Source organism: Stegodyphus dumicola, chromosome 1 (genome assembly GCF_044657685.1).
Source record: "Stegodyphus dumicola isolate Sdum_Otavi_A_Nest chromosome 1, ASM4465768v1".
NCBI lineage: Eukaryota > Metazoa > Arthropoda > Arachnida > Araneae > Eresidae > Stegodyphus > Stegodyphus dumicola.
In genome coordinates, this window is record NC_140768.1 from 110,984,823 (window position 1) to 110,996,849 (window position 12,027).

The 12,027-nt window shown below is 35.6% G+C and overlaps 1 protein-coding gene across 8 annotated transcripts in view; it reads left to right on the forward strand.

Annotated features, from left to right (window-relative positions):
- The window catches only part of LOC118191118 (serine/threonine-protein kinase tousled-like 2), a 558,371-nt gene that overhangs the window by 113,325 nt on the left and 433,019 nt on the right, over positions 1-12,027 (forward strand). For 2 of the 8 annotated variants that reach the window (XM_085819384.1, XM_085819371.1), the window contains exon 1: positions 754-862. The exons of the other annotated variants lie outside the window; for them this stretch is intronic. The gene's annotated coding sequence lies outside the window, so the exon portion shown is untranslated. Of the gene's footprint in view, positions 1-753; positions 863-12,027 lie in introns of those variants that run through there. 8 annotated transcript variants of the gene reach the window in all.

Sequence of the window (12,027 nt, forward strand, 5' to 3'; positions counted from 1 at the left end):
GCGAGACATAAATCCCTAAGAATTAACCGTTTAAATTAATGTGTGTTTAATTTTAACAATGTGTTTTTCCTCTGTTGTTGAGTATCTGAAGCTTATAGATCCGCCGAAAATCTTAGTTGTTGATTGTTTGAATATATACTAAACATGCACAACAGGTAAATGAAAAATACAGTTACTTTTTTATGTACTGCCTGAGATTATTAAAATAGATTTCTTATTATCCTTAACGATTATGATGCATTTTATCACTCATGAAGTCCTTTCTGTTGACGCCCATAAATGTAATTCAAACATAATGGCGGTCACCTGAGGCTATGAGAGTGCGATAATCAGCCAAAGTGGGAAACTGGTCGCGAGCGGTTCATCGTCTGGCAGATCTCTACGGCATCATTCCTTTTCCTAGCTCCGTGGCTTTCCACCCCTCTATATGCGGAAAGACTATATTGGACTCTCCCAGAACGCTCACATCGTCATCCCAGCTGTGACCGAACGTAACCTTCAACACTGACTTCAAGAACTCCTACTGCTTCATCCCCCTTTCCTACCTTATTTCCCCCCTCCCGATTCACCTTTACCCGTTTCCCAATATTCTCATTCATTTTGATATCATGCAAGGAAATCCCGTTTTTCTGTTGCCAGATTTTTTTATATGTGCCACGGGACCTCCATGAGGTGTGGGCGTTCATCTGTTGTATGTGCTTATTCCGAGGTAGGGGGTGTATTCGATTTATTAGAAAAAATGAAATTCTGCCCTTCAGCAGGTTCCCATCATCCCTCGGAATTTTATTTAGGGCAGGATTGTCATAAAATGAGGAGTACAGAGTTCTCATGCTGAGCTATTCTGAAGACTGTTGGATAAATAGTATGTTAATTAATATTTTCATGTAATCAGAAACTGAACTGTAGTTAAAACATGCTGTCCTTTTTTATGCCTTGTTTATAGCTGTGATGTTTCAGCAATGGTATCGGTTTTTCGGTTGACGGCCAATCATGAGCAAATCTGATAAAATGCATTTTTTTTCTTTGATGTAGATTTTACCTTATTAACCTAAAAGGGGCCATTAGTCTAGGAATGGAATTTTGCGTTGGTTCATTATAAACGGCGTATCACTTTTCAAATTGTAGCCACCAAATGTTATCACTCTATAAGTAATTAAATAATGAAAAATTTCATGTAGGTATGTATATTCCTCGCATTGTGAAGAAACGACGGTACCTAGAGCCATCAAATTTTAAATAAAGTAGTCCTCCACCTGAACATGAGCACCTGAAAGCCCGAATTTTGAATTTCGAATTTGTTTTATTATTTATTTCATATTTTGTAAAACTTTAATGAATTTTTTATTACTAAACTCAGCGGAACACCGTTTGAAATAACACATTTTTATTTCCGACGCGCGAGATTGTCATTCGGAAAAATGTAAATTTCAATTTTAATTCACAAATTCGGCTCTATGAAAGCAATGTGTTGCAGCCGCCGGAATTAAAATACTTTCACAAGTGCCGGCATGTTGCTATTTAGTAAAACCTAAGATACTTTCCAATTTAATCTGTAATATTACTGAGTAACAAACTAAGTGATTTAAAAGCAATACACACAGTTATAAGAACTTTTTTTTTTCTTTTTAATGTGATTGATTTAAATAAACATGTATTATAATGATGAGATGTTTAATTAGGGATATTCAATATTTTTATGAAATTGCAGTAGCTGTACTCATTTAACTGTTTTAGAGAAGGTTAGTTTTTTTTAAAGAAATAATATAGCGAATATAAAAAATATGTTTGGCAATCTCAAGCAGTATTATCGGGAATTCTCAAGATCTGTTTTCTGAAATATTTTGTGATTTTGCTCTTAAAATGAATTTTATGTGGCGTAAGTGCGAAGAACGTGATATTTAATAAATTAAGTTAACATATAAAAAGTCAATACCAAAAAAATACCCCCCCCCCAAAAAAAAAAAAATACCAAATATACCAAAAAAAAATTGTTAGCAGGAGTGAGTGCAAGAGCAGATTGATAGATCCAAGCTAAGCAAAATCGTAAAAAACCTTAACAAACCATTTTGGGCGATCTTTAAAATATAAAACCTTTCAGATTAAAATTTTTTTTTTGTTGATATATAGAGAGAAAGAGACTTAATGCTGAATTAAATGCAGTTGCGCTTAGCATCAAATGCAGCAAAAAGACGGTTTTGCAAGAAAGAGGTATTCATTTGCCCAAACTTTCAGATTTAGTCCACTGGGACTTGACAGTTCATTTGACGGGATTACTGTTGTTGTTGTTTCTCATCCCCGTGACCAGCAGAGCTAGATCAGGTCCATGAGCCCATTCACCCTGAAAGAGTTCAGTACAAAAAGAAGGTCTAGATCCTGTCTGGTAAGCCCCAAACAAGATAAAATGTGATCAGGAGAGGCCTGTGCGGTAGAACACTTAGTGCATATTTCAAAGTGTTTATTACCACCAACAAAAGTCATTGATAACAGATGGCCATCTAGGAATCTAGTAAGTGCAGTTTAATCTCGTCTATTGCTGCTCTGAACCAAGGATCCACCAGGGCACTTACTCTGATACCATGGGTGCACTGGCATGACTATCCAAATGGCCTTATTCTTTGCCTCACATTTAGAAAATAGTTCCATATAAGTAAGAGAAGCGGCAAATGTTGTGATCTCGCTAGCACCAGCTCTAGCCAAGCTGTTCGCAATTTCCTTTCCAGCAACGTCGACATGGGACAGCGTCCGATGAAAAAGAGAAAGTTGTTTTAGTTTCCTGAGGATGTCTGCATTTGTATTATCCCTCATATTATGCTAATCAGCCAAGTGCTGGACGGCACTTCTACTATCCAAAAAGATCCAGATATCTTTTAACTGAGGAAGCCACATGATGGAGTCCAGACCCTCCAGAATTGCAATAACCTCGCTTCGAAATACCGAGCAGAAGTCCGGATTTCTTCTTTGAATTCTTATTTCTTGATCCCGAAATCCAATATAAATGCCACTGCCAGAACTGTCATTAACAAGTTTACTGCCGTCCGTTTACATGTGGACAACGTCTATAGGGACATTATTAATTATTTCAAGAGCTAACTGTTTCAAGTAGCACGGCAATTCCATCTGTATGCTAACTTGCACAGAAAGGTTAACATGAAAGTAAACCCCATCGAGACCTTTAGAGGGGTCGATAATCTGAGATAAGCTGTGATGTTTTAAAGAACTGGCGATAAGGTGGTTAGAAACAACTTGTCGAAAGGACTACCACGTTTGAGTCTCTGGTTATTGCTCCATGACCCTAGAAATTTCCAGGTACGATTGTGGAGGCCAAAACTGGAGAGCTTATTGTAGTACTTTACTAAACAGGCATTTCTCCTAAGACTTAAAGGCTGCAGATTGGCTTCTTAAAGCACAATATCTTTCGGGCATGAATTGCGAAGGCACGGGATTACTAAACTATACCTGTATGCACTGCATGCAAAAATATGTGGCGTGCAACCATTGCATACAATTCACCTACCGATGATAGAGCTCTTGTTGGGAACATGCCAAGAATGTGTGATTACAATTTTATGGGAGAAAGGAATGCATCTAAATTTTCTATTACCATGTAAATAAGTATGTATATATATGTTCCGCCGATAATTAAGGACACTATTCGGAGGGATCCCAAGTGAGAACTTCCATGTTAAGCGGGAAGTGGAAATACCAGTGAAGAACACCCTACAGAGGCTTAACAAATTCACTTGCCAATGTGTTCTGTCCCACAATTCCGAGACGAAGGACTTCAAAAGATTTCTCTCTTAAACATACTGCTGAACTGCCCATTCGGAGGCACCAAGAAATTTCTGCTCAAAGTACACCATTAACCCTTTCGGCTGATCTTCCACCGGTTGAAAAGTCGCCAAAGCACAGAGACTACGGTATGGAAGGTCATTTGAAACGAGATTTGACTGGCGTTGATTCACCCTCGCCAGTACTGCTCGGGCATACACCATAACGGAACCGGCAGACTCATGTTTTTATACCCCACGATGTCGAGTCTACCAGAGCGTAGATCTGTACTTGTACAATAAATGACCCGGGGGGATCCTACCATGGAAAACTGCCCCACCAGTGGCCAAGTGATTAAAACGACGGAGTATTGGTAGTTCGATCTTAGGCTACTGCATGGCTGGTTTTCGCAGTTTTCTCCATATGAAACGTGAATACGAGGCCAGTTCCCTTTAGAAAATCCTCCACGAAGATATCCCTGTGCCAAATATCCTTCGTGTGCCCTGCCATATTCAAATGAATAGTGACTCTTGGTCTTTTTTTTTTTTTTTTTTTTTTTTTTTTTTTTTTTACTGAAAATTTAAAGTTTTGATCTCCTTGTTTTTTGGAAGGGGATTGTTGATTGTCTATCAGGTAGTATATAAAAGTCAAGAGACCGACATACTTGGCAAACTCGGCTACCTATTTTTTTTTGGAAATGGATTGAGATATTTTTCGCTTTTACACCATCAACTAACTTAACGTAGGTAAGCAATACTTTTACAACTTATCTGCTAAAAAGAACTGGGTAGATGTGTATAATGTCATTGGGGGGCATAGTTGGGAGTTTTAGTATGTGAAAGCTGATTTTGTCTTTTGCGTGGAGTTTTGTCCTCGCAATGCTGTTCTCACCAAATGCGGTTAAAATCTAATGTATCCTGTTATAATGTAAAGAAAAATTAATGCCGCCTTTACATGATGCAAATATCGGGGCTGTAATGTATGTCCAATCGGATGTGTTCATAAGATCCGCGACACACATATGTGCACGGAAATGTAACTCCAGGCGATTGGAGACTTAAATTACTATTAGACGGCCAATCAATTCTCGTAATATTCCTCAATTTGTTGTATTTGACGCAGCATTTCGATAAATGTTTTCTTGTAGAATTTTTACAAATAAAAGGGAAGCCCTTTTCCATCGAGGTGGTTCGACCATTCACTCCACTCCGATAAAAAAACGGTGAAGACTGAACATGTGCGCACGGGTTCGTAATGGATTCAGTTTCACACAGAGCCGACAATAGTTTGATAAAATTTATTTTTCCAAAAATACTTGACAGTTCTGGAACTTTTGCACAGAGGTACTCGTACAGCTCTTCTCAGTACGACAAAGCACAATCAACAGTTACCTCTTCAAAGTGCTAAGATCGCTTTATATAAGGCAGTACGAAAGCTCACACAGTGGTCTCTCAATACACTGAACTCAACCCTGAACTAAAACTGAAAACTGATGCTTTCTCCTGTCTTAGGTTTGCCGCATCCTCCGAGAAATTTCCAGTACTTTCGATTTCTCGATATTGCTGGAAGGCATACATAGTTACATAAGGTTGGGATCAGTTACATTTATACAGAGATTGAAGCAAATGGGTGCCAAGTTTGGCGACTTTTGGCGATGTCTCGCCAGATTTGGAACCAAAAAGTAAGTGACCAAAATCATCACCAGCTTGGCGCTATCTCGTCAACCATTTACCCAACCATATGTTTAAATGAACTTAAACTCCGCAACCCCCCCCCCCCTTTTTTTTTTTTTTTTTTTTTTTTTTTTTTCAGTGATATTTCTCACTCTGAGACCTTTCACGCTGCTACAAGAGGTAGTACAATTTACATATAATTTCGCTAAAAATATTTACATATATACAAAATTCGTAAGAATATTGTTTTGATTTGGCACTATCACAATATCACGTTTGGAAGAAGCTCATGCGAACTTTGACGAAATGGGGCTTGAATCATAACTTTAAAGTGGCAGAACGATTCATTATCTGATTTAAGATTTAAGATTATAAGAAGTTGTAATCTTTGAGGAGAATATTTTGAATCAAGATTGAAACAGCTAAATTTTATCCGAATTGTTTTTGAAGTCTTCTGGCTTCAACACTTCTGCAAAAGCTTTTATCCCATTTTTTACCCTTTCACCCTTGCTACCGCTTAAAATATATCCATTCATTAACATATACTGTCGATTTTTTTAGGGAAATTAAATCAAAACGCAAATTAAATGTGGATAAGATTTGAAATTTATTTTTAAAATAACAAACGAGTATTGGAAGGGCAGTATAATGCCATTGAAAGAAAACTGATAATTAAATGAAAATTAGAATATATTTTATAATTTAATATTCATGAGAGAATATTTTTGCACTTAGAAGACGAGAGATCTGTATTTGGTTACTCATGGGGTTCTAGTTTGACTATATGAATAATGTAAATTAAGTAATAATTAATAAGTTTCGCCTCATTTTAAAACACAGTGAGGATTTTTTTACTTCAATTTTTGTATTGTAAAAATTGCTTTCATAGATTTTTATTTGGAAAGGAATATATTGTAGTATGAAAAAGAGCTTGGTTGATAGTGTTTTGGTGTTGTTTGTTTTGGCTATTTAAGGTGCGGAAGGAGGAAGGCATTCAAAGGAAACTTGCTCAGTTACGTTACACATTACAAAAATATGTTAACGAAACCAACATATTGGCTAGAATTTGAACCTGGAACGAATTAATTATGTGTAACTCTTCATTCGGCAGTGAGTCCACCAGCGGCTGAGCGGAAAGTCACTGAATACTGAAAGTTCATCACCGTTTGTAATCCCGGCAAACGGGCTAGCAGCATGGGTGTTTTCGTAGTTGACCCCATGTGTAGTGTGGACAAGAGCCATTTTTCCTTAAGAGGTCCAGCCCACCAGCGGCCGAGCGGTAAAGTCGCTGAACACTGGTAGTTCGGTCCGAGGTTCGAATCCCGCGAACGGGCTGGCTGCATGGGTGTTTTCGTGGTTTTCCCCATGTGTAACGTGTATACGAGCCAGTTTTCCTTAGAAAGTCCTCCACGAAGGCATCCTTCCCCTTAGGCAGATAGCCCTAGTGTGCTTTGCCATAATTAAATACAGCACACCACACCTTAAGAAGTCCTCCACGAAGGCATCCCTCCCCACAGACTGATAGCCCTCGATTTGCTTTACCTCATTCAGTTAACCTAACCTAACCTTCACTCTGTTACTGGTGAACCAGTTTTCGAAGTCCACCACGATGTTATTCTTTTCTTTACGCAAATAGTACTAGAGTATTTTACCTTGTTTAAGATTGAAATAGGCAGTTTCAGTTAACTTTGCAAATTTATTTTATGGTTTAATTGGATGGACTTATGTTTAACTTCACGAAACAGGTTTTGTTTTGCTTCTAATAATTAGAAGCGGAGTTGTTAAAAATTCTCTAAAAGTCTAAAGACCGGAAACAGGTATTTAATTCTCCGGAAATAAGCCTTTAAATGGCCGGGAATGAATAAAAACCTCATACAAAATGAATAGTTTTTAATGCAATGTTTATAATAATTAAACTTTCTAACATATGGCAACACGTAAATTACAAAGGAACAAAATATAAATAATGTGGCTTAGCGAGGAGTGTCAGGCGATGGTTCATAGCACCGAAGGGGATATTTATCTTTAAATGATTGCGTAACTGCAATTTCTGTTGACAATGATATGTTGCTGAACATTGAAATAATTTCAAAATTATGTATAATATGTGATAATGTGAATGGTGATAGTGAAAAGCATACAACTTTATAACATACCGTGGAACTTGTTGGAGCCTATCGAACCTTTGAAAAGTCATCTCAGCTTCAACAACTGCAGTATGTGGATTTACGGTGATGGAGATTCCAAAGCTTATGATACCGGTCAAAGATATTTATAGTAAAGACCGTGTGGGGGGGGGAAATGGATGCATTGGTCACATTCAAAAGCGTGTTTGATGTTTAAAAAATTAAAAACGCAACAAAAGGGTCTCGGAGGACGAAGAAAATTGATTGATGTTTTTATTGACGAATTACAAAATTTTACTAAGGAATAACTGCCCGTAGTGATGTAAATGACTTAGAAAATATGCAGAGAGCAGTTATTTTTACATTATGTCAGTGTAGTTCTGGTGTGGTCCATCTCATGCATAGTCAGTATTTAGACGGGCGTGACAGTTGGTGTAAGTTCAAGTATGCTGCTGCAACTAGGTAAAAATTTCCAAGAAAAATTTAAAGAGCTTCCGAACAGCATATACTAAATATTTTCAAATCTTTGTATGTGAAACTGTGTTGTCGAAATTTACTTAAGGAACATTTGCATGGTAAAATGCAAAATGCGAAAGAAAGTTTCACTGGGGTTTTGTGAAATTTGTGTCGAAATATTAATTGGAAGCATATGTAGCTGTCAAATGACCTAATAGGGTTAGTGTTTACCCTGGAGTTGAAGGTTTCTGAGGTATGGATACAAAGCGAATTAGCGAATCGAAACGCCAAATATAAAAATGGCGACGAAAACTTCCCTGCAGCTATTTCGCGCCTTCGAATTCAAGTCGAAGTGCCAGTGTTTATCGGTTTTATTTCTTGGCCACTTGTGGGTGGCCCTGCTTAAATAAACAAATGTTGATTATTAGTAATTGTATGGTAGTATGTAAATAGTAATTGTATGTTCTTTCAGTTCTTCCTAATTTATTAACATAAATTTGTCAAAAAAAATCAGAATATTATGATTTCGTTGATTTAAAGATTCACGAATATAAAATTTAGCGCACTGAAGTTTCTATCAGTAATTCATTTGGATTTATTCAGTATTCCACAGATGACTGATTGATTATCTGCATATCTGGTAATCGCAATTCTAAGTCTTTCAGATGGCGTAACGAGGATGAAAAATGTAGAGGTAAACGCCAAATCCTCCCGACGTCCCTAAGTAATGTACGTATATCGCGTTCCTTTCGGGAGGGCGGCGATTGTTTCAATTCGTTTCCGGTTGTACTACTCAGCGCATTACAGCTACCTCTGCCTTTCTTTTATGTATTATTTCTTTTCCTTTCATGGCAACGCGAAAAATAAAAATTTGAGGAACGGACTGGTTGAATACTGATTACTCGTCACTTATTGCGCTCGTTGCTCATTAGAATATTTTTTTTCTCTCTTCTTCCAACGCCAAATTAATCGACGTTAAATAAATATCTTAATGAAGTTGCGGTTATTTGAATTTTCGGCAGCCGTTTTGCTGGAGTGTGATATTGGCTGGTTATATTTAGACCTCGAATGTAAGAAAGTGCAAAGTTTGTTCTTATGGATTTCAAGACTTTTTTCAGACCTAATAGGGTTAGTGTTGCTATCGACTGTTGTTTCATTGGCTTCGGTATGTTGTTCTTATAAATTATTCGTCGTTGCAACTCAAAAATTCTTCAGGGATATATTGTAAAATATTCCAAGGCTTCCTTACAAACTGCCCTGAAATGTTTTACCATTGCAATTAGATTGGTAATTGCATCTCGCCTGTCATTATATGTGTATGGAAGTTCAGTAGGCGCTGCTTTATGTGATTGCCTAAATCGACGACTATTTTCATAACTTAAAACTGTGAGACAAAATAGGCTTCAAAACAGCAATGGTATTTAACTAATTTTATATAAATACAATTAGAAACACACACACACAAAAAAAAAAAAAAAAAAAAAAAAAAAAAAAAGATATTTTCAAAGTATTTTAACTACGAAAATGCAAAGTGTTATTTATGAACTGTTCATAACGTTTCTGGAGATCACTCGAACCGATGCTGTATCTCTCATAATATTCGGAAGGCATTTCTCATTGAAAGAGAACATGCCAATGTAAAATTTTAAGTCAAGCAAAAATGCTACCTAAATTGCTCGTAGATCTTTTCAGTGAATTCCCACCACCACCACCACCAAGGAAAAAGGGAAAAAATTCTGCATTTTTTAGCCCAGAAGAACTATTAATTTCGTTTTGGCATTTTGCATCGATTCACTTTCTGCTTTGATTCGCTTTTCAAACTGTTGCCACCAACTATTACGTCCCTGTATTATATTTAAAGAAATTAAATAATGAAGAATCTGCATAAATGTATGTTTTTCACATTGTGATAAAACAACGGTACCTAGAGCCATCAAATTATGAATAACATAATCCTCCAGCAGATATGGACATCTGGAAGCCCTAATTTGGAATGTATAATTTGTTTTATTATCTATTTTACATTTTATCAGACATTAAAGAATTTTTTATTAGGAAACTTAACGATTTCAAAGCGAAGAATGGCAACACTGTACGGGAGGGAGGGGGGGAATTATTATCTCCAATGTGCGAGACTGTGTATCGGAAATTTATTAAAGGTATGCTTATTTTAAAATTATTTTGCGATATTGCTGTTGAACTGAATTTTATGGTTTAAGTGCAAAGAACATATTTAATATATAAAGGTAACACACAAAACGTTAAAAAAAAAAAGCCCCTTTGGGTGTAATGTAAAATCTGCCTCCTGCAGAAAAAAAGACTTGCGTCTGATCGCCCTCAGATCGACAGAGATATTAAAAATATACGCCAGACTAAGGTTCTTTTTTCTCTGATTTTAAGTAGTTGACTGAAATCAAAACCAAACAGTTGGTGACTTAATCCATAGTATCCTGGAAGCTTTGCTTAAGGTACGTGCCTACATACGAAGCACTTTTTTTTAAATACATAAAATTTTAATTAAACACACATGTTTTTGAGTAAGATGGGATATAAAACTATGAATTTAAATGGGATTTTATAGAACGTTTCATTAATTTTTTTTAAATATAGGCAATATTTAGTAAAATTTTAGTGAAAAGTTTATTTACGCCAGATCTCCTATAATAGATTCTAATGAATATACTTCAGTAATCTTTACACAGTATAACTAACATACTTACCTGTGTTCTGTAGCAAAAGATTTGTTGTACTTATAAAATTTTTTGAAATATTCAAAACTTGGTACAAAAACTCAAAATTAAAACCAGAAAAAATATCCTCTTTTCTTCAAAATACTGTCAATAAAATCAATAAATAAATACAAGGAGGTCAGATTTTGCTACAAAACACAGCTAAAGATGAATAAAACATTTTGGCAAAATTTCATTTCAATATTCTAAATACATTTTGAGAAATTAACGTAATCGCAATATCAAAAGTAACGAAAAACACAATTTCTCAGAAAATGCATTTAAAGATTTTAATACAGCACAGAAATTTTTATAGCCCCTTTAGACCTTTAAAACTCGCCGTATGTGTATGTTAGGCCCTCTTTTACTTCATTCTTAACTAATTTTGGCTTTCTTTTAGCATTTTCCTGATAACTTTGTTGCTTGTAGAGATTGGCGTTTCGATTTCTGAATTCGCTGTTTGTCTATTCCCATGTAGCTTTCAAGCATAATGGGATTAATTTCTATTTCTATATACCTGAAAATAGGTAAAAGTCCTAAATATCTTGAATTAAATAATCACGCAGCAATATGTGCACCTAAAGCTGTGTTTTCAGTTGGAGAAAAGTTTTAGGTAAAATAGTCCTCAAAAGGTTATTAAAACACTCATTATTGTTTTGAGTCTTCTCATGCAGGCATTTTATCAGCAAAGTGTCACACAGCGAAAGATGTGTTGCTTTTACAGCGTTTATATTGTTTAATAATTAGAAAATAGTTGTTTAAACTTATTGTTTACATTTTTACTACCATTTAAATGCCAACTTCCGGCATCCAAAAATTCACTTCCGGTTTATTTTTTATACTGTCACTTTGCTTCTAGTTATCGTAAAAACAAAAATAAAACATTTTTGGAAATTTAAATGTACGGCCTATACAATGAATAAATAAAAACATTTTCGAAAATTTTCACCAAAACGACAACTTTAGGGTAGGCACATTCATTACCTTAACCCCTCATTTGAGAACATTTCTCTGTTACTTGGCAATTTTTATAATATATTTTGACCTTATTTGACGATTTATCTTGTGTTTGGCGATTTTATTTCAGCTTAAAACTTTATTCTATAATATTTTGATCATATTAACCGAACTATTGATTATAGTAATTATGATATTAATTTGTTATACAAATGGGCGAAACTTCAGTAAATTGATAACAATATCCGAATACCGCCAGGGGGGGGAATTTCATAGTTTTAATCTTTTAGTTTATAAGAAAATTACTTTTCTTCAAGT